The following is a 21,768-nucleotide window of genomic DNA, read 5'->3' as shown; positions in this document are numbered from 1 at the left end:
GGTCTCCTATTTTACTTTGACTCATAAAGGCGGGGGCGGGGGGGAGGGGTCACTGGCATCAGGAAAGCTTCCCTCTGCTAGGACTTCAGTGCGTGACCTTCCTGCAGCCCGCTCAAAAGTCGAAGTGAAAGCCGGTCATGTCTGTTGTCCACACAGCCCATTTCCAGCTGCCCACCAGAGGCCTGTCCACTGCCCACCTGCCCAGCGAGCTCCGGGGAGAGCCCAAGGGTTCTTTCTTCCTAATATAGCCAAAGCCCACAGGCTGCCCTAAGCTTGCCTGGCCCTCTGCCGCTGACTCAGTCACAGACACCCAAAGGCGCCAGTCCCAGATCCTGACCTACAGGAACCAGCCAGCCTGGCCGCAGCTGCATTTCTGCTCCGGCTGTGGGTCCCTCCCATGATACACCAGGTTTCTGCAAGGCACAGGCTCAACGCCAATCAGCAACTGCACATTTTTGCCCCTTCCTCCGTCTCTGTCTTACCTCACTATGCTCAGGACTTTCTTAGGATAGGAACTCAGTCGGTTAAGGGTCCAACTCTTGATTTAGGCTCAGGTCACGATCTCACAGTTTGTGAGTTCAAGCCCCACGTCAGGCTCTGCACTGACAGCATGGAGCCTGCTTGGGATTCTCTCTCCCTCTCTCTCTGCACCTTCCCGGCTCATGCTCTCTCTCAAAACAAATAAACGTTAAAAAAAAAACAAAAAACAAAAAACAAAAGAGTTTACTGAAAAGCACTCCACTATGCACATCTCCCCAAACCTAAGGAGGAGAAAAAGTCAGTACTTAGAATGAGCCCTTCTAATTGTGTGATTACCCAGAGATTAGGACACAAAGCCTGGCCCCATTTGGAAATGAAGAGGCACAAAATGACCATCACAAACTGCAATGTAATAGGTGCATGGTGAGCACTTACTGTATACCAACACTGCCAGAGAGGAGGGAGGGAGGAACATAAGTTGATACTGACTGTGGATGCACAAGGTACTGTGCTACCCATCCCACATACTCTCTGGATCATCAGCAGTCTTTTTCTTTTTAATTTTTTTCAATGTTTTTATTTATTTTTGAGACAGAGACAGAGCATGAGCAGGGGAGGGGCAGAGAGAGAGAGGGAGACACAGAATCTGAAGAGGCTCCAGGCTCCGAGCTGTCAGCACAGAGCCCGATACGGGGCTCGAACTCACAGACTGTGAGATCATGACCTGAGCTGAAGTCGGACGCCCAACCAACTGAGCCCCCCAGGAGCCCCTGGATCATCAGAAGTCTTAAAAACTAAAGATCGCTATGCCGACTTTACAGATGAGAACAATGAGGCTCCAAATGCGTCACTAACCCAACGTCCCAAAGTCAATATGTGGTCATTTGAAACAATCTACTGGATTCCAAAGGCTGGTCCTTCCACTGAAACATCCCCCAGGGTATGAGGTGAGTCAGTGTACACAACAGAGTGAAATAAGATGAGTGCTGCAGGTAAGTGTGTGTTCACATCTAATAAGAGTAGGCTACATAGTATGTGGGGCCTAGTGCGAAATGAAAATGCAGTGTCACCGTTCAAAAATTATTAAGAATTTCAAGCTGGCAACAGCAGAGCATTAAATTAAGTGTAGAACCCTTCTAATAAAAGGGCCCTCATGTGAACACGTGCCCGTGTAGCCAGTCCTGAAAGGGAAGGAAGAACTCTGAGAAGTAGGGGGCAGGGGGTGGGAGCCACGTCACCCGTCCGCAGTGACAGCAGCAGAGCACCACAGCCCAGGACCATCTGCTGGACACCCAAACCTGTCCCTGTTTCCTTTGGCCATTCTTTCTCCTGCTACAGAGCTAGTATCAATGCAAGGTCATGGGAAGGGGCCAGGGTGGAACTTGGGCTGGAAGAAGCAGGAGGCAAATCTGGCCCAAATAAATAAAACTATTCCTGATGATACTGTTTCTTGAAGTGACATGATGGAAAGGGACCTTTTGGCCTCCAGCCCTGGGGAGATGCCCCAAAGCAGGTGGCAGAGTGATCCTCAGTGGAAGGTGGGGAGGAAGTCATACACAATAACATAGCAAGAGACCCAAGAGGCAGGGATACATAGCCAGCTGATGTGTGAGGAATGAGGGCAGAGAAAGGTTGAGAACCAGTGAGTATAAGGAACACTCAGCTGGAACTGGAAGCGTGGGGTCTGCGCCTGGCTTCCTCACCAGCTCCCTGTGTCACCTCCAGCCAGTCACCAAGTCCTGGTGGTTCAAAACACTCCAGGGCCAAGTACGCAGGAACTTAAGGGTATGCCAGGTGGCCATTAAACATGATGCTTACTATTCACTTACTTTCTAATGTTAAATTAAAAACCAGCACACAAAATTGTTTCTATATTATGGTTACAAACATGTAAAAGGCAAAATAACCCTTAGGTAGAAAAAAACAAAACAAACCACGATTACAGAGCACATCAAAATGGGGCACCTGGGTGGCTCAGTTGGTTGAGTGTCTGACTTCGGCCCAGATCATGATCTCACAGTTTGTGAGTTCAAGCCCCGCATCAGGCTCTGTGCTGACAGCTGGGAGCCTGGAGCCTGCTTCAGATTCTGTGACTCCCTCTCTCTGCTCCCCCCTTGCTCGACTGTGTCTCTCTCAAAGCTAAATAAACATTAAAAAAAAATTTATTTTTAATGTTAACAGGGACAGTCATGTTTAGATAGCAAAACCTGGGTAACTTGTTTCTCCTTTTGTAAATGTTCCAGTATTTCTTTAACAAACATGTTTATTGTTTAGAAGTAATTTTTTTAGGGAAAAATGAATTCAGTTGGGCTGATCATGCCCCATCTAGCTTATTAAGGACCTTCAAACGAGGCCCCTTTTGTTGTTGTTAACACAGCCCCTTTGCCACAGCAGGCACGTCTCTCCTGGAGAGCCATATGCCAAAAGTAAAGGCAAGATATATGGGAAATGAGGCATCTATGCAAGGCAGGGCCATGTTCATTCTCTTGTGAAAGCCAAAGCACATGACTCAGATGGGTTTTCACACCTGTATTCCAGGAAGGCACCATGTACAAAGCAGGCAGAAGACGCCAGCATGTTGTTCAGGGATAAACAAAGCTATGACCTCAGACTTCTCACCAGAGAGATCAAAGTCATTAACATCAAGCCAGTTTTTTGGTGCACATCACAGTTCAAAGTCAACAGCCTCTACACTTCCCTTGCCTGCCCCCCAAACCACTGCCGGTCTGGGGGCGGGGAGGAGGAGCTGAGTTACCTGTCGTCAGGTGGACAGAGGGGAAAAGGCAGGGTCACCGAACAACCCCAGAAGTGGGCTTTGGTCTCTAATTTAACATTTCCATCTCCGTGGCTCAGTTTTATATACTTTTCAGGGCAGTGCTAAGTAATTGTGTTGTCTTTTGGATATGCAAATTCAAGACGAGTGCTAACCAATGAGCAGTCCGGGTTGGCCCAGGATTACAGGCTGTGTAGCTGGGCCTCCTCTGACCTTCAGGACACTGAGCCAACAGTGGCCACCTCGTCTATGTTTCTCAGCTGCGAATCTTGCGGGAGCCAATCTCTGCCCACACCGGATGGGCTGAAACTATCTTTCAACCACCACTTTCCCCTTATAACCAGGGCTGACTATGCCATGCCATCTTTAGCAATGGGGGGGGGGGGGGGGAACGGGCAAAGAAAAGTTAAGCCAGAAATAAAGGGGGTTTCAGGCCTCTCAGAGGGATGGAAGGCAGCGAGTGACCCCTTGATAGAGCAACGGTAGAGGTTTCAGTCTCTTGTCACAGTAAGATGCAAGGAGAGAACAAAGACAGGATTCGTTCCCAGAAAGAACAAGCTTGGCCTAGTAATGGCTATATCCTGCATAGACAAAGGCCAGCCACAACCCGTTAGCAGAGGAAACCAGTCAAGAGTTGTGAGTCACACAATGTGGGAATGAGCCCTTCCTAGAAAAGGAAGCTGGCTCTTTGTTGAGCAGGGGTTTTAATTCCCTTCTGGGTAACTGTTGTTCCTTGGTAGGTCCTCCAGGGGCCCCCAAAACAGAAGCAGGAAGTATTTTTAAGTTTCCCAGATTTGCTCTTTAGAGACTTGAACATAGCTTCCAGACATAAATTCCATGCTGGGTTCTCAGGGTGACTGTATCCTCAGGACCTCTGCACAATCTGTTCCCTCTGCCTGAAAGTCCTTCCTCCGGACTTGCACTGTGCAACAGGGTAGCTATTAGCCATCCGTACCTTTTCAATTTAAGTTATTAATATTAAATGCAATTCAAAAACTAATTCCTTAGTCGTACTAGCCACATTTCAAGTATTTAATAACTATATGGGACCAACGGCTACCCTACTGGATAGCACAGTACTCAGTATCTCCAGCATTCAGAAAGTTCTACCAAACAGCATTGCTTCAGATTTTCAGTGACTGACACCTTCTCAACCTCAGGTCTCTGTGCTACTGTCACCCTCCCAACAAGGTCACCATAGACCCATGGGAACCTAAAGAACATATGGTGACTCCCTGTCCCCGATCCTACCTTTATCACTACCTGAAATTACCTTGTTTGTCTCATGCTTTATTGCCTGCCCCACCCCTGGAATATAAGCTCCATGAGAGCAAAGAGCTTGTCTGCCTCTTTTATTGTTGTACGTCCAACACCTAAAACAGTATCTGATACAAACAGAAGCTCAAGTCAATATTGTTCAATAAACGACTTATGGTAGAGTCTACTCCATCACTTTGGGATCAGAGGACACCAGCTACTCAAGATAGCTGCAACGTATCTTCCCACGGACCAAGACGATATGTAAGCCTGTGTCCCATTTAGGGCATTGGGGATTCTGGGTGTTGTGGAAGCACGTAGGTAGAAGCAGGGCAGTGGAAACCCAACTTGGTCCTGATTCTCTTCCCAGAACACCAGTTGCCTTTCATCACCTCCATCAGTCTGTCAACAGGGCTGGGCCCAGCTCTTGCACTGTCCTTGTCCTCTGCTTTTGCAAAAGATCAAAATACCCTCACACATAACATTAGACCCTCTCCAACACATGATCATTTTTCCTCCACATGCATATACAAAAGTAAATGATAGGATGGGATCTTAAGTTTAAACAGTTGTTGGTATTTTAATACTCTGCATACTCTGTGAGTGCTTTCTGATGCCATCCCTGGAATGGGAGGAGGAGGGGGAGGAACCAGTCTGCCACAGCTTTGTTTTGCTATTAACTTCAATTACAATGTGAATGACAAGAGTATTACATTCAGCAAAACATGATCCCCATGGCTGAACACCAGAAGAGCATAAAGGTATAAAAATTGGAAAACATGCCACATGTCACACGCTATTGAACTGTCATTACAAGCTGAGTACAAAAGTCGCCCTGTCAGAGGAGCTGAGCATGGAAAAGGAGCATTCACAATGAAAAGAAAATAATAAGCAAATAGAAAGCAAAAATAGGAGCAGGTAGAATCTGCTCAGAATCAAACTAAGAAAGACTTCCCAGAGTCAAGGCGGTTGGAAGCTTGCCAAAGAAGAGAGGGCAGCTTGGAGAAACTTCAGCGGTGTAGCCTCCAACTCCTGCTAAGGGAACAAACGTGATTTTAAGCTGGTTTCCTCTTCAAGGCACACGTGGCAATTGTTTGCTGAAACTCGAACTGCTCTCTTAGTGCCATTAGTTAATAAACGTACCAACCTTGGGACGCCTGGGTGGCTCAGTCAGTTAAGCGTCTGACTTTGGCTCAGGTCATGATCTCATGGTTCATGGGTTCAAGCCTGCTTTGGATTCTGTGTCTCCCTCGCTCTCTGCCCCTCCCCCACTCGCGCTCTGTCTCCGTCTCTCTCTCAGAAATACGTAATCATTAAAAAAATAAAATAAAATAAATGCACCAACCTCGCTTATGCAGGAACATTACAGGACAATGAGTTTTGAGAGAACTGGCAAGGAGAACAGCCACGTTTTATTAACCAAACTCCAATGTCCATTCTGAAATAATTTCTAGGAAATTATATCTACTCTGATGTATAAATCATGAATTAAGTTTTGTGTCTTTGGCCATACTGCATGAAGCCTCGTGATAAGCAGCAGGCCTGGTTCCCAACTTCAGGCTTTCTCCTCCTTGTCTTTTGCCGAGTCTTAAACAGAGAAGCACAGCCACCTTTGTATCCTGACCAAAAGATGGTCCTCCCCGAGGTGGGAAGGTCGCTCTCGCTGATGTAAGCCCAGATCTGGGAGGGACACTCACTGAGGTATATGGAGGGAAAAGAACACCAGGCAGATCACCCAAATCAATGGAATGACAAACATCACAGTTCACAGCCCCGGGGCCCCTCTAAATCTCACTTTCTCTCTTAGGTCCTTGAGCTCTGTCTGCACAGGACAAGATTATAATCATTCTGAATGCAAGGACTCTACAATAAGCAGCACAGTGCATTCCACAGAGTAGAAGTCCATTAAATGTTTTCTGAATCAACAAATGACTTACACGGTTTTCCTCATGCTGATTATAATTTCAGAGGTTTCTATCCATATTTGGGAGAGAAGAACCAAGGGATCAAAAACTCATTCTTGATATTCAGGATCTAAAGTTTTAAAAACTGGATCCAAGGCCAACTAGTTAAATCGTGATGGTGAGGGTGGGCCAAAGACTGGACTCACAAACCTGGCCCAAGTGCACCCACTTATCCATGGCCAGAGTCAGGAATCTGCCTTCATTGTCACAGACACACATTGGCGTGCTATAGCCTCAGGCCATGAGAGAAGAGGCTGCTGACTAATGCTGTCTTACCGTCTGAATCAAAGCCAGCTGCCCTCACAGCTGGCCCTAACTTGAAGCGGCTGGACCTTGGCCACCACAGGGCAGCCCAGGACCCGGCTAAGGTTGTTGGGAAACCAGCTAAGAGTGGTTTTCCTTTGGTGGTTATTTTTTCAAGGCAAGGATGCAAGTCATTAGCCAACCAACTGAAGTTATTACCCCTTTTGAGGAAGGGACAGTGGCGCATCAAGCAAGATGGGCTCTTCAGTTTCATCCATTGCAAGTCTCACACCCTGGGGGCACCTGGCTGGCTTAGTCGTTAAGCGTCGGAGTTTGGTTCAGGTCATGATTTCACAGGTCATGGGTTCAAGCCCCGCACAGGGTTCCCCACTGCTAGTACAGAGCCTGCTTGGGATTCTCTCTCTCCCTCTCTCTGCCCTTCCCCCGCTGGCATGCTCACATGTGCTTTCTCAAAATAAATAAATATTAAAAAAAAAAGTCTCACACCTTTTTACCCCCAAAGTCTACACCAGATCAGTCTTCCAAATGGTTACTACTAATCTATTAGAACAAATAAAAACTTGTGGGCCTATATTCCCTTGATTTTTTTTTGCACTGTAAAGTTCCTACAGGCAAATATCATAGCTGTGAAACACAAACGTGTAGTTTTATAGAGTAAAAGTGTAAGAACTGTTTCTCACGAGGCAGGTTAGGTAGTAGGTTATTCGGATAAATCCTCTGGCTGAAAACAACTCTGGATAAATCACCTGAAGAGCAATGAGGAGTTGAAAGGACAGCGCAGTCCTGCCAGGTCAATTCTGGAAAGGAGTTTGAACCCAAAGAGGCCAGATGATTATTTGGGCGCCACGGTTGTTTTTGCCTTGAAGACGCTGGAGGGGTACAGGTGACAGAAGACGAGGTGCGGAGCACATTCAATCTAAAGACTTACAGGATACCTTTCCCTGCAGTAAGTTGGGCTCTGAAGGGCTGCAGTCTCAGGGGAACCAGACGGACCAGAACTAATCCGTCACACCTCCTGTTCCTCTCCAACCCCATGGGCCCAGGAAGAAGGCTGCTCTGTACCTCGGCAGAGCAGAAGGAAAAGTAAGGGAGACAAAATACTCTTGAGAAGATGTGACCACAGACCCACCCTCACGCACATTTCACCCCAGGAACATACAGCAGAAATGAGTCTGGTTTAAAGTGGTCCCCTAAAAGGCAGCCAGAAGGCAGAAAGTACATTTATATTCCAAGTACAGAAGTACATTTATATTCCAAGCCTCAAGGAATCTCCACAAATACTTTTTTTAAGGGCAATAACCAGCCAAACAGTTAAAGATAACCAGATGCATAGGGAATAAGCAGCATGAGGAGGAACCAGTATAAATAACTGAGCACAGAAACAGACCTGGACAAGGCTTCAGGTACAGACTTATTAAGTTTATATACGCTTACCACATGCAAAAAAGAAATGACAAGTTTGTAAATATCAGCAGGGAAGGGAAAAAAATTGTAAAAAATTGGGGCGCCTGGGTGGCTCAGTCGGTTAAGCGTCTGACTTTGGCTCAGGTCATGATCTCACAGCTCACCGAGCCTGGAGCCTGCTTCGGATTCTGTGTCTCCCTCTCTCTCTGCCTCTACCCTGCTTGTGCTCTCTGTCTCTCATAAATGAATAAATGTTTTAAAAAAAGAAAAAAAATAAAAAATGACCCAGGAGATCTGGAAGAGAATCAAATGGAACTTCTAGAGAGGAAAAACTCAGTAACAAATTAAAACCTCCATAGAAGTGCCTGGCAGCAGGTTAAAAACAATAGAAGAGAGAATCAGAAACCAGAGGTTAGATCAGAGGAATCTTTCCTGAATAGCACAGAAAAGCAAAGATGTGGACCGTGCAGGAGAGTGGATTTACGATGTGGAAGACACAGGAAAAAGGTCCAACACACATTTCACGGGGTGGGGGCTGAAGGGGGTCTCTGAAGAGGAGGAGAGTTAGGACAGGACTGAGATAACACTGAGGAGATAAACTGAGGATTTTTCCAGAGCTACTGAAAAACACCACGAATTCGAAAGACCCGGAAAAGACTAAAAAGAATAAGTATAAAGGAATGCACACCTAGACACATCACAGTGATCAAAAGTAAGAGTAAAATCTTTTTTTTTAAGTGTACTTATTTATTTTGAGAGAGAGGCAAGAGTATAATCTTAAAGAAATAATATAGATTACCTTAAAACAAACAATGGTAAGGCTGAGAAATGATGTCTCAGCATCAAAAATGGAAGCCAAAAGACAGTTGGATCATATATTTAATATGCTGAAACAAAATAATGACCAACCTATAATGTCATATATTCCCATGCAGAGATAAATAATGGCCCCCAAAGACAGCCGGGACATCATTCCCGGAACCTGTAATGTTACCTTATATGGCAAAAAAGCCTTTGTAGCATGATTAAGTTAAGGATCTCCAGTTGGGCAGATTATCCTGCATTACGTGGGTGGGCCTGAAGGGCAGCCACAAGTGTCATCACAAGAGAGAGGCAGAGGAAGACGTGACACAGAGGAGAAGGTGATGTGAGAGAAGAAGACAGAAATGGGAAGATATTACAGTGCTGGCTTTGAAGATGGAGGAAGGAGCCGTGAACCAAGGTAGGCAAGAAATGTGGCTCTGGAGGCTGGAAAGGCAAGGAAATGACACTCCCCTAGAGACTCGAGCGGGGGTGGGGGGTGGGGGTGGGGGTTCAAAGCTCTGCTGACACTTGGATGTTAGCCCAGGGAAGCGAATTTCGAGCTTCTGGCCTCCAGGACTGTGTGAGAATAAATGTGTGTTGTTTTAAGTCACCAAGTTCATTGCAGCAGCCACAGGAAACAAATACAACTGCCAAAACCATCCTTCCACAATGATGGCGTTTTCAGGACCTCCCGAGCATACGGAACCTGAGAGGGCTCCCGACCAGCAAAAGAAATTCTACAGGTTGTCTGTCAGGCAGGTGGAAAGTGAGCCCAGATGGAAAACTCGCAACACGAAAAGGAACGAAGAGTAAGGAGAGTGAGGAATGCATGAACTCAATCAACAAATGTTGACTGGGTAGGACAAACTATTTGATGTTCCTTAAGATACACAGAATTAAGACACACAGTAATGAGAGAAAACAAGGTCGGAGGGGTAAGTGTTCTTAGAGTGTTCCAAAGACCTGGTATTACCCCGTGGGAAATGAAAGTTTAGACAAACTTTAAGTACAAATACTGTAATTCTTAGAGTAGGAAGAGTGTGTGACTTTCCTAATAGAGGGAAACAGAGGTGGTAAAGCTACAGACAAAAGCAAGGAAGTTATTATCAAAGTGTGAGGAAGGAGGCTGGGCTGCATCAGGGACCTTCAGAGCCTTCTGGGAGCCAGGGGGATCCCATTTATTGACCCATGATAGTTACACAAGTGTTTGCCTTATTTGTTAAACTCTGTATACATGTTTTAACACTTGTGTGTGGGGGGGGGGGGGTATGTGCAATATTTTACAATGGGAAATGATTGAAAAAATAACAACAATCACATACTTCTCCTGTTCACCGACATTTCACGTCCAGACCTTTCTACCTCAGCTCAATGTTCAGCAAATCAAAAACCCATGAATGACTTCTCCAGAGACCATCTCATGCAGCCTTCTGTTTACAGACAAGTAAATTCTTACTGTACCCAGTTTACAGATGAAGCAGCTAAAGTCTAGTGAAGTTGATTGATTTATCCAAGGCCATAGTGATTTCATCCAGCAAATTATTTTTACTTTGACTTTTCAAAAAAAAAAAAAAGCAAATTCTATTTATAACTCACTTCTCCCCATACACTCCCTCCATATGTCACAAATTCATCTGGAAGATTTCCCAGTGTTGTCTGTTGCACTGAGATAGCCCCAGAACTCAGTCTGCATGCCCTGGACCTAACTATTCTGCCTATTTCAGAAGGACACGCTGGTGGCCAGAAAAGTGTGGGTGCCTGTAATTAACAGGGCTTTTTCAAGTCTCTCCCTTAATATCGATGCCATGATACAGTTCAGATGGCGCAAGAGCAGGGATTAGAAAAACAGGACACGTAATCAAGCCTGGACTTGAGGGTGGCTTCCCAATGAGATGCTCGCCAAAAACAATGCCGCTAAACCACAAATCACGCATCACGCTTTGGGAAACGGCAACACACGGGGGGAGCAGCCACGGCCCCAGACCAAGGAAATTGGGAGGAAGCATCACCCAACCGGGGGGGGGGGGGGGGGGGATGGGCAGAGACAGTAAAGATGGAGAAGCACAGACAGCAGCAGCAGCTTAAGAAATAAACCTGCACAGAGTTTTTGGTATTTTTAAAAAAAGTGTATTTACTTATTTTGAGAGAAAGAGAGAGAGCACAAGCAGGGAAGGGACAGAGAGAGAGAGAGAGAGAGAGAGAGAGAGAGAGAGAGGGAGAGGGAGAATCCCACGCAGGCTCCACACTGTCAGCACAGAGTCTGACATGGGGCTCGAACTCACAAACCATGAGATCATGACTTGAGCTGAAACTAGATGCTTAACTCTGCGCCCCTGCACAGTTTTAAAGAAGCCAATTTCATCTCAATACAAATAAATATTTAGAGAGCAATTTCATCTACTGCTAATCCTTTATACAATCGTCTAGCAGATAAAAACAACTGCCATAAAGCATAAGATTTTCAACACTAGTCACTGAAAACATAGGAACGTCACATTTGCCTCCGGGCACTGTCTGCTCTTCCCCGATCCCTCTCACTCTCAACTTTGCTATGCAAACACCGTCACTTCAACGAACGCTCTTACATGAGAACACTCTCTTCCTGGATGCCAGCAAGCTCGTGATAGCGTTTAAAAGTTGCACAGTCAAATCCCAGCCAGTAACTTTGGGAACCGTGCACTTCAAAAAGCTTGGCTGCTTTCACGGGAATGGTTCAGGTCACAGAGAGCCTTCGTGGATTCGTCTTCGGGCATAACCTAAAAACCACTATGGTGACCACAGAATGGAGCCTCTGAAGGCCCCTTATTTCTCAAACCACCTTGCTGGGAACGAACCCAGAAGATGCAAAGAGGACATGTTCAGATGTAAGGAAGAGGGGGAGAAACAGAGAAGAGAGGAAAAGATAGGAGTTAGGCTGCAGTAGAAAGAAAATGTCTTTAGTACATGCGGTGGGAAGGCCACGAAGAACAGAGGGAGTGTGTGTGTCCACGAAGAACAGAGGGAGTGTGTGTGTTGCAACTGCCTCTCAACTTAAATACTCAGTCGAGTCTTAAAATTCATCCCTATGGCAAAGAGGGGCCGTGAAAGGGTTTCCTGCCTTTCAACTCTGATTTTCTTGTCCTTTAGCACCCAGACCTGTTTTACAGGGACATCATGTAAAGTCTGAAGCATCTGTACGCACGCACACATTATTTAAGACTGACTGAGGTCTTGGTTGCACTCCCTGCTTGGATTGAGAGCAGCGATAACTGTAATTACAAATGGTGAAAAACTGCAGCACCACCTCCCTTCTTTTTGTTTCAAAGCCCTCTCTCTGCAGACAAAAAGGAAATGATCCTCTACATCACTCTGGTCTCATCAGGTCGACCCATTTCACAGATGAGGAAACTCAGGCAGGACAGGCCTGCATTATCCATAGGTGAGGCAGAATTCCAAGGCTCCTGTTTCTAAACTACCAGCCCACAGACAACCATCTTGACCAAGACACTGGTATCTCCCTAAACACCCCGGACACACTTCCTCCCCCCTCCCCACCCCCCACCATACCATACAGGGTATATTTCTTGGCTCCTTTTCAGGCTATGACTTCGGAGCAATAATGGAGAATAATGGAGACCAATTAAGCAGGTACATGAACGTCAGCAGGATGCCGCTCCTACTCAGTCCCAGCTAATTAAGATCTCTGCCACTTGGCAGGGAGCACACTTATCAGGGCACCCAGATCCATCCTCTGCCAAGGAAAACAGAAAAGTCTAGGGCTTTACAGACATCAGGCAGGGTCTAGGAGCCAAGAGGTCGGGCAAGCACAAACTGAATGTAATAATAATCACTTCCATGCACTCGTATGGAATTTATGCTTATGTGAGGGCTCTTCCCCATGCATTCTTTCTTTGCTCCTGCAGCCACAGTAACCTCTCCCACGGAGAGAGAAGAAAATGTGAGAGCTACCAAGAGAGAAGACCTCAGCTGACAATCCGTTCAATCCTCTTGTTTTCCAGAGTGAAAAGCCCCCAAGAGGGAAGGTTCTCACCCATGGACACAGCTTGGTGATGCCACTGCCAGGACCAGAATCAGACTTTTGAGGCCAGGCAATTTCCTGGACACAACTGTAGCCTCCACCCTGCATGCTGATCTGGGTTGGTAGTTGCTCTGTGCTTTCTTTTTGTAGTATACACGTGCTGCTGAAGCGAGCATTCTTTGTGTTTTCTTGGAGAAAAAAAATTTAAATACAAAAATATGCATAAATGTAGCGATCTGTCATATTCCCACCATCTAGAATTAACCAATGTTAACATTTCCTCCATTTTAACACTGAAGATCAATGTCTCATCCTCCACCCTCTCGTTCTGTCCAGAAGCAACATCTACGTGTGTACTTCTAAGCCATATTCTCACACTACAGATCCATAAATCGTAGTACTTTAACATAGATTGGCCAGCCTTTTCAAATTTGTCAACCTTCTGAGTTATTGGGGTTTTGGGGGGGAAGTATCTTTTCTAAAGAATTCTTTTTAACCCCAAGGGTCAAAAGATATTCTCCTGAATTATCTTCTAATAGTGTCAAAGTTTTGATTTTCACATTTAGGGCTAGCTGAAATTTATCTTTATTTATGCTATGAGATAAGGATCTAATATTTTTCTATGGAAAGCCAACTGACTTGGCATGAGTCACTGAGGACTCAGCCTTTTGCAGTGGTGTATAAAACACCACTACCCATGCCAAAAGTTCACGGGGTGTCTTAGGTCTGTTTTTCTGCTAATTCGTTTTCTTGATCTCCTTGTTCTTCTTAAAATTATTTTGCCAAAAGTATCAGATATATTTATGTGCCCTACTATTCCAAATGAATTTCAGAAATGGTTGGTGTAGTTTCAAGAGAAATCCTACTGGAATTTTGATTAGAATTGTATTCAATGAGATACTTTTATGCTAATAAGCTCTCCCATCTGTGAACACATCATTGCCCATTTGTTATATACTCTAATAACATTTTATGAATTTCTCCATCCAAGCCTTATCTATGTTTTATTTCATTTATTCCTAAGTACCATACAGTTTAGTTGCTATTATGAACAATACCTTTTTTTCTATAGGTGTTGTTACACAGAAATGCTATTGTTTTTTGTATGTTGATGCTGTACCCTGCAACTATGTTTACCTCTTTTGTTATATATAATACTTTAGAAAATTCTTGAGTTTTGAAGGTATACCATCATATAATCTTCATATAACAAGAGCTTTGTCTCTTATTTTCCATCCTCACCTTTCATTTGTTTTTCTTATCTTGTTGCATTGGCTTGGTCCACCAGCACAATGTTGAACAGCAGTGGTGATATCTAGTATCCTTTTTCTTATTTCTGATCTAATTGGCAATGCATGTGCATGTGCATATGTGTACGTACTTGACTTTACAGATATGATGGCTCATGTAGTAATGTTCTGAGAGTTCATGAAGAAATCAAAGGAGTCTGGTGATTAAAAAGTGAATTCTGGGGGCGCCTGGATGGCTCAGTTGGTTAAACATTCAACTCTTGGTTTCGGCTCAGGTCATGATCTCACGGTTCATGAGTTCAAGCCCTACATGAGGTTCTGGGCTGACAGTGCAGAGCCTGCTTAGGATTTTCTCTCTCTGCCCCTCCCCACCCTCTCAAAAATAATTTAAAAACCCATTTTTTATTCAAGTGAGTTCTGTCAGGGATTTGGGACTTGACTACCCTCTGAAAACTATTTGTCTTCTCCCTCCTTGTTCACCCCGTGTGAACGAGGATTTTTTTTGGAGATTAACTGGCCCCTTAATGGCCCACTGACTTTTCCAGAAACAAAAGGACCTATTCCTTTGTGCAGAGCAGCAACTCCGGGGGGGGAGGGGGCTGCTCACACAGCTCAGTTGGAGTGATGCCACACACATTCTGGCTTCTCAGCAAGAATGCAATTCCTGGGAATGTGGCCAGCACAGCCCCCCAGAGCTGCACACACAAAACCACCAGGAGCTCCGTTCAGTCCTGACAAGAAAATGCTGGTGGTGAGGAACAGACAAACAGAACTGCGGCCCACGATTCCTCCTTAGGCTCAAGCTACTTTTCCCTTGGCCACTGGAGGGGCCATTAGCCGCACTCCTGAGTCATTTCCCCACCTCTTAGCTCACTTGCCTGAGGTACACCGAGGAACGCGACCCTCTGAGGATGATGGTCGCCCCACCCCAACCCTCCTCAGCCTTGTCTGAGCAAACTGTCAGAAAGGAGTAAAACTGGGTAGTGTGCATCGGGGATGACTGCAGGCAGTGACCCACTCCTCAGCAGCAGAAAGCACAAAGGCAGGAACACGCACAGGCAGTGAGAGAAGATGCTGCTTCTGTTGAAGCAGAGGACCTGCGTTCAAGTCTCAGCCCCACCATTTACTTGCAATATCATCACAGGCAACCTTTCGAGCTCTAAGTAGCTCATTTGCAAAATGCAAACAGGCACGGCGGTCTCAAGTCCTGTCGCAGCGTGGACCAGGGATAAGGGACAGTCTGCTTAGTCTCTGAAATGTCCAAAGCTCCTGAAGGAAGTTTGCACAAAGGCTGGGGACAGAAATATCCCTGAATGGATGGCGTGAAGGACCAGGGCAAGCTGAGAAGACTGGGAATAAGCTGTTAGCTGGGCTCTGACAGGGAGACCCACAAAGCTGTCCCTTACAGTGTCATTAAATTGACTTTACTGCTTAGCAGCCGCTCAGGATACAACCAGCCCAATGCAGAACAAAGCAGAGAGGAGACAGGCTGAACAGGACGGCTGGACTGGATCCCTCTGGGCCCATCTTCCCCTCCGCCTCTCCTGCAGCCCCCCCCCCCCCACCGCCACAGCCCCCATCCATACAGGGCCTCAGTCTTTGGAGTCTGTCTCCACTTTGAAGGGCAAGGGCAAATTCATCCACTCTGCTATTCCCACTGCCGATGCCCCGGTCAGCACTTTTGCCTCAATTCTTCTTCTACCCCTTGCATCACTCCCCACCCCAAATAAAGCTCCAGAATTCCACAGAGCGGCTTCCTGAACAGCAGGTGGGGCACTTCCGTCCTCTGCTCAAAACCTTCAATGACCTGTCACTGCATCCAGACTTCTCAGAAAGGCATCTGCCCGAGCTGGGTTCATCTCCCAGCCTATCTCCCTACAGGCCTCACCCGTCAGCCACGGACCACCTGCATTTCCCCAAGAACACCACGCGCCTTTCGCCCCTGGGCTTGGGTGCTCTTTTCTATATCCGGCATGAACAATGTTTTATTCTTCTAGCCACGGCCCACAGTGCCTTTAACATAGGAAGTTTCCGGGAAGCAACACTGAGGCTAAGCAACAGGTATGACCCTTGAAAACAAACTCTGTGTGGAGAAAAAGAAGCCAGACACAGAAAGCCACATACTGATGATTCCAGGCGGATGAAATATCCATAATGGACAAACTTATCAGGACAGAAAGCAGATCAGGGACTGGGGGAGGAAGGAGCAAGTGTTCAGTGGGCATGGGGTCTTCTGTGTGGGCAACAAAAGTGTTCTGGAACTAGGGAGTGGTGACGGGGCATGACCTTCGTAATGTACCTGATGACACTGAACTGTGTACTTTAAAATGGTAAGTGGTGGGGCGCCTGGGTGGCTCTGTTGGTTGAGCATCTGACTTCAGCTCAGGTCATGATCTCACGGTTCGTGAGCCCCACACAGGGCTCTGTGCTGAAAGCTCAGAGCCTGGAGCCTGCTTCGTTCGGATTCTGTGTCTCCCTCTCTCTCTGCCCCTCCCCCGCTTGCACTGTGTCTCTCTCTCTCTCTCTCAAAAATAAACATTAAAAAATTTTTTTCAAATAATAAATCAAAATAAATAAAATGGTAAGTGTTATGCTCTGGGTATTTTACCACACCACATACACAAACTGAGGCTGAGAAGATACAAATAATTATTCCAGACCACACCGCTAGTAAGTGATTATAAGAGTTGATTGTAAGAGCCCAGTGTTTCACTGCAATGTTAAGAATCAACACAGAGTTGGGGCGCTTGGGTGGCTCAGTCGGTTGAGCATCTAACTCTTGATTTTGGCCCAGCGCATGATCTCGTGGTTCGTGGGATCAAGCCCCACATCGGTCTCTGCACTGATGGCTTGGAGACTGCTTGGGATTCTCTCTCCCTGCCACCACTCATTCTCTCTCTCTCTCTCTCCCCCCACACACACCCCTCTCAAAATAAATTAACATTTTAAAAAATGGAGAGCTATCCCTCTCCATCTCTACAACCAGCCCAAGTCCCGTGCATTCTCCCTGATGCCTCCACTGAGTGATCCAGGCCTTGGTAGCCCTTGGTTCCAGAAACGCCCATGGCGCACAGCCCGGCATAAAATCATGCGTGTCCTGTGTTGTTCTCTGGTGGCCTCCTGCATATGCTGGTCTTTGCCTTGGCAGCTGGACTGCGAGCTCTCTGAGGTTGGCAGGTCCTGTCATCCAGCCTTCTTCCCTTGGAGCTCCTTCCCCTGGGGCTCCTTCCCCTGGGGCTTACTGCCTTCACTGGTGTGGTGGAAACTGAAAGGCGTGCTGAATCCTGGTTATATTTTTCACAGTTTTAACTTGCATCTTGGCTGAAAAGTTCCCACATTGTTTGGCTCAGCAAAACGTCACAGAGTCTCCTTTTGGCGTGGATTCAATCTCAGGAAATGCCTTTCTGTCACAGAACTACAAAGCCAACCGGTACCTACTGTTTCCTCATTGATGGGGAGAAAGTTAACACCACTTTATCCACTCACTCATGAGAGAAAGTTTCATTTCTTTCCCTCGAATGCTGCATGAATATTATAGGCTGCAATTTAATAGAGCAAGCCAATAAACGAAAACATGTGACATAATGGCTTAGAGTTCACACGTGGCAACTAAAAAACACGTTTTATTACTTCACTTGAAAAAAAAATTTTTTTTTTTAATTTTTGGTATATTTAGGAACCAGCAAGGGAGACCAAGGCTGAAAGTCAAGGCTAGCATTGGGTCCACCACTTACTTATGACCTTGGCCAAATCCCTTGACTCCTCAGAGGCAGTTTTCTTATCCACAAAATGGGAATAGAAAGTGCCTTCCCATGAGCTAGACAGAAGGGATGGAAGACACCACTGAGATACCAAATGGGAAGAGCTCGGTGAAGACAGAGTCTGGAATGTCAGGCATCTGGGGCAATAGGTCTCTGAGTCCAGAGGGGAAGGAGGGACGTGAACGCACTGTCCTCTGCACAGCTAATGAGCTGGTCTAGCAGGTGATCTGCGTCTACATATTGTGTATGTGCAGACTCAGCCAACTTATGTAACTGTATTACCTTGTCAAAACTGGGACCTGACAGCACAACATGATGAGCTAGACTACAGAGCTCAATCAGACGTCATCAGTGTTTGCATATGCTCTCATTTTAAGTTTACAAACAACTCAGGGCGCCTGGGTGGCTCAGTCGGTTAAGCATTCGACTTCTGACTCTGCTTCTGACTCTCTGTCTCCCTCTCTCTCTGCCCCTCCCCCACTCACCTTCTGTCTCTCAAAAATGAATAAACATTTTAAAAGAATAAATAAGTAAATTTACAAACAACTCCAATGGAGCAGAAGGTAGAGAATTATTTGCAGGGGAGTGTGGGTGGGTCAGTTGATTAAGCATCTGACTCTTGATTTGGCGCAGGTCATAATCTCACAGTCTGTGAGTTCAAGCCCTGCATTGGGCTCTGTGCTGGCGGTGTTGAACCTTGGGGTTCTCTCTCTGCCCGTTCCCCTGCTCTCTCCCACTCTCTCTCAAAATAAATAAAAATAAACATTAAAAAATTATTTGCCACAATGTAATGAAATCAATACACCATGATTTTGACAGGCAGCTCATGAGCCTACAAAGGTTGCTTTATTACAATGTCTCTTTGTGATTGTGTCCATTGTGATGGGATGACATTTACAGCATCTGACTCCAATTCCTATTCCAGGAGGTGAAGGGGCTTCACTGATCCTCCTTTTATAAGAATAACAGAGAAGGAACTGTTGTTCTCTTTTCCAGAGGGGCAGCCAACACCCATCGCAGGCCTCATCTCAGTCCTCCCCTATAGTCAGCGCTGCCCAGCCCTGATCCACGGAGGCAAAAATCACTGAATTTGCTCCACCTTAAGAACATCTCCAGGCAGAATTTGGTGCCGGCCTCGAAATGCTCCAGGTCCACTGAGCAATGCCGCCATCTGGTGGTCACGCAAAGAACTAAGAAAATCAGTGATCATGCGTAGTTCTGTTTGTGGGCTTGAGTTGTTGGGTCACCTTTTAAATCTACTCCAGGAGGCTACTTAAGGTACATTTGTACTGAATATTCTCATAAAGGATGTTTTCTACTAAGACCACTGTGTGGTAGATTAAACATGGCCACAAATTCTCTCAAGCCCCTCCCATTAAGAGGTGGAGTTATTTCCCTATCTCTTGAATCTGGGCTGAGTCAGTGACTCGCTTTGGAACAGAAGGCACAGGAAGTGATGCTGCATAATTTCCAAGCCTTCACGTCAAGAGGCCTGAGTTTCCCTCCTCTGCCTCTCAGAACACTGCTGCCTTTCAAACAAGCCCAGGCAGGCCTCCTTGAGGATGGGACTCCACGTGAAGAGCGGAAGAAAGGACCTGCTGTGTCAGCCACTTCTTCTGAGGCCCTAGGCAAGTGAGTGAGGCCATCCAGGACCAGGCAGTCACAGTGGAACCACTGTCAAATGCAGCGACGAGTGAGCCCGGTTAGACCTGCTAAAGCCAACCCGAATACTAGCCCATAGAACCATGAGTTCTTGTAAGCCACTAAATTCTGGGAGGCCTGTGACACAGCGGCAAACACAGCAGTAAATAACCAATGCACAGCCTCAAATTTAGGTTTTAAAAATCTGTACTCCAGGGGCGCCCGGTTGGCTCAGTCAGTAGAGCATGTGACTCTTGATCTCGGGCTTGTTAAGTTCGAGCCCCACACCGGGTGTAGAGATTATTTAAAAATACAATCTTTAAAAAATTTAAAAAAAATCTGTCTTCTGGCCTATAAACACGAGGCTCTTTTAAATTGGAGGGAGGGACAGCATACATCACCATTTCCACATGGTGAATCTTGACTGTTGCACAAATTTTGAATGTGGCACACTCTAATTTTCTCATGCGTGTTCAGACCCTGCCACATCTCCTCCTTCATTCATTCATCAAACACTAACTAAGCGTGTCACAAGTGATAGCTACTGGGGAGTCTCTAGGGACTTGGGACTGAATGGGATTATGACACCTACTCTTGAGAGGTCCCAGCTACTGAAGACACATGTGCAAATAGATCATAACAAAGAGTGGCGTATGTTATGTTAGAACAGAGTAGTGACTACCCGCGTGTGGGGGGAAGGGGGGCACTATTAGTCAAGACCCAATTAAGAAAAGAGAAAACAATCCAAGTATTCAGAACAAAAAGAATTTAATCCAGGGAGTTTGCTATATAGGTGAGAAGGCAAACAAAACATGGTGGGGGGGAAGAGGGGGTGGGCAGAACCCTGGAAGAAGGTCAGCTACCGCCAAAGACGCCACCAGCCAAGGAGAATGAGGGGCAGAAATACCCTGGCGTTTCCTTTTCTCCCCCCTCCAATCTCCCACAGTGCCTTGCATTGGTCAAACCCAGAAGGAGCCTAGGTGATGCAGCCTGCAAGCATTAGCATAGCACTCTGGGAACACAGTGAGGGAAGGACGACAGCAAACAGGATTAGTTAGGACTGCCATGAGGTGTTGTGGGCTGTTTTATGCCATCCATATAGTTCTCTGCCATGGCCTCCTTCCCCCTCCCCCACCCCAGAGCAGTATCAAGGTCCTTCTCAAAGGAGAATCTCAAACATTTGAATAGGAGGATTAGGTTATGTGGGGCAGTAGACAGAGCACTTGCTTGTGAGTTTAGATCTCAGCCAGAGGAACCACTGCCCAGCCCCCCACCCTAAACAGTAGAGGGCTGGGCTAAGGGAGCAATGGCTCCTCCAGTCTCACATTTAGACAAGCCTGGAAAAGTGCCTGGAGCACCTCTTCAGCCCATGTAACATAGGAGATCTGGAGGACACCGTGGCTGATGATGGGCAGTGGCTACAGGGCTTAGAGTCAAATCCCAGTTCTGTTCTTGCTATGCAAGACTTGCACGAAGTTGTTCTCTCTCGTAGCCTTTGTCTCCTTGTCAGTGAAACGGGGTAATCATCCCTAATTTTCAGGGTTGTTGTGATAATGAAGTTAACCCCTTGAGCACCTGCTGGATGATCTATGACAGGGCCTCTCAGAGTGGGGTTCCCCGACCAGGAGCATCAGCAGCCCCTGAAAACCTGGTAGGATAGAAACTTCTGGGGCTTCACCCCATATTTACTGAGTCAGAAACTCTAAGGCGAACCCAGAAATCTGTGTCTGAACAAGCCCCTCTAGGGGCTCTGATGCCTGCTAAAAGTCTGAGAACCAATCATCTAGCTAGAACCTAACGGACCCTCCATAAACAGGAACTCTATTGCTATTTTTACAGCCTTAAGGAATGAGTTTGAAAAAGGGACATTTTCACCTATCACCAACTGCTCATTTGGGGTGAACCAGAATCTGAGGACACCCAAGGCTTTGAGTTCCAACACCAACTGTCAGTGGTTTGGGGTTCACCCAGCCAGCCCACAGACGGCTGATACTGGCCCTGCCGCCCAGATAACCTCAGAGCTAACCCCTTCCCAGGCTGCAGGTAAACCCCTACCTGCTCAAGATAAGATGTTCTCTCACATTCCAGAGGAGTCTGAGAATATCTCAAATGGGGTAAGGGGGCAAAGGACAGAGAGGCTTTCTGAGAGAGG

The 21,768-nt window shown here is 46.4% G+C and overlaps 1 protein-coding gene across 5 annotated transcripts in view; it reads right to left on the bottom strand.

Moving 5' to 3' along the window:
• Positions 1-21,768, bottom strand: part of RBM20 (RNA binding motif protein 20) — a 193,224-nt gene that overhangs the window by 70,363 nt on the left and 101,093 nt on the right. The window lies entirely within an intron of this gene.

This window comes from Felis catus, chromosome D2 (genome assembly GCF_018350175.1).
Source record: "Felis catus isolate Fca126 chromosome D2, F.catus_Fca126_mat1.0, whole genome shotgun sequence".
NCBI lineage: Eukaryota > Metazoa > Chordata > Mammalia > Carnivora > Felidae > Felis > Felis catus.
This window is presented reverse-complemented; position numbering and strand designations above follow the sequence as displayed.